The sequence below is a fragment of the Ipomoea triloba genome, chromosome 16, assembly GCF_003576645.1.
Source record: "Ipomoea triloba cultivar NCNSP0323 chromosome 16, ASM357664v1".
NCBI lineage: Eukaryota > Viridiplantae > Streptophyta > Magnoliopsida > Solanales > Convolvulaceae > Ipomoea > Ipomoea triloba.
This window is the reverse complement of record NC_044931.1, coordinates 18,090,804-18,092,832: the sequence shown is the minus strand read 5'-3', so window position 1 is coordinate 18,092,832 and position 2,029 is coordinate 18,090,804.

Here is a 2,029-nt window from a genome sequence, read left to right as displayed (position 1 = left end):
TAAGCTAGTCAACGGAGCACGGCTTTGGGGATCCTATCTCCTAGGAACTAGGTGCCTGGACCTTAGCCGGAGATAAACTTGTAAAAGAATTCTTGTATCATGGGGAAGAGATCCTCTTTGTCTTATAGGCGGTTAACAGATTCAAGTTAGTTTGGAACGACCAACTCCACGAGCAATCAATCTCAAAATTGTGAATTGGGCGCTTGCCAGTCACCAGATCTTTTTGTTTTCTCTATGCCCAAGGCAAGACGAACGGCTTGCTCGGCTCCCATGTTGAGGCAGGAGTTTGATTGTTGGGTTCCACGCCGTTGGCACGTAGAGCTGTTGTTTGTGGAGTTGCTTGTTCAACTTCCGCCAATATTAAGTGTTTAACGTATGCGCTAACGCCTTTGAAATGGCGATAAAGCTTCCCTTTCATTTCCATATGCGCGTCGTCCGTTGCTTGTTCGGTACGCCGTTGTTTGTTACCCCTTTGCTTTGGGGAGTTTTATCGGCCGTATGTGGATCAGCAGCAGTTTTCTTAGGTGAGGGAGAAATTCCAAGGGTAAGGCCACCAACGGCAACAGAGGCAAGAGGGGCAACAGCAACAGAGGCAAGATCTGGAACAACTGGAACAAGAGGGAGACCTGCTTTTGCGGTTTATCCAACCAGGTCAGAATCAGAAAATGGAACTTCGTCCAGTCGAAAGGCAAAATCAGTCCTTGTAGAAGCTGCTTGATCTACAGATGCTCCAGGGTGAGGGAGGAGTTTTATCTTGTTTAGCCTCCAACGGGAAGAAATCTTCCATCTGAAATAGGCAGGTTCAAGGGTTACTATAAAGGCGGTAATCAGACTCATAATCATAAGAAGAATCGGCGTAACCGGCCTCTGCTTCAGCTTCTGGAGTTGGGCCTTAGATTTAATATTTCACACATTTCTTATTTATCCTCCGGTGGCTGCATTTATGCCACCCTTTAGGAGAGAACTCCATCCCGTCATAGTCTAGGTTTGCGGTAAGCGAATCTAAAATGTATATAACAAAGAAAAAACACTGGTGAGTGTAAAGTTGGAAATTCTAAATTGTAAATACGTTTTCTTGCTGCAGCGGGGATGATCATTCCCCTGGGGGTAGGGTAATACTTCCTTGCTCCGTTACACGGCGTCTGTGGCTCTAGCGCCCGAACCAGCAACTGATGAAACAGCTCGTAAACTAACTCGTAGAAAGAAGCTACGGCAAGGGCACCCTTGAGTCCTAAATCAGCCCCAACTAAGCATTCGAAGGAGGGGTAAAGACTCGACGATAGACCCTTTGTCAACGATGGGACTACGAACTTCATTCGGTAGCAGCAGGCTCCCGTAGATAGATTTCCAGAGCAACCAGAGAGATAGAATGTCGAACCGGAGGGTCCTTCAGTTATGGTCGATCCTGAAGTCTCAGCCCTTTCGACCTACGCATCCACGAAAGCAGGTTTGGAATTGGTTGGTTAAACCGCCTCAACTCACTTCTCAGCTTAAGCCGAAAAAAGCAGCAGCTGGGGACCTGTCCACACTGAACATTTCCTGCTCTGATAGCAAAGCAAAGGTTCTCCGGAGCCCAATGAGCTCTATTTTTATAGTGAACCCATAGAGCTTAGCATAGTATATTTGTGTTAGCTATAAATAAAGACCTCGAGTGCCTCGCGGGGTTTTGCCTGTCTTGTGAACAGTATATATGGTCTTAAATAAAAGATAAAATTTATCATGAAACTTACCACCGGAGGTCTTTATACCGCCCCCGCTTGGGTAGGTTAACTTGGGTCCGTGGCTTTTGGAGCAGCTTGAAAGGGAAGATACAAATTCGAAGTTTTATAGTAATAGGGGTCTTTCTTCGTTGTTGAGGTTGAGGTAAGGGATTTTAAATTTCAATTCTTAGTTTAAGGTGAGAAATCTTAAATCGGCTGAGGCCCCCTTTAACGTTCAGCGGCTTCCCTGCTCGGAAGCTAATAAAAGTGGGTGGTTGAAACCTCCTGCGCGGTAACATTAAGCTGTTATCAAAAAATAAAATGTGAAA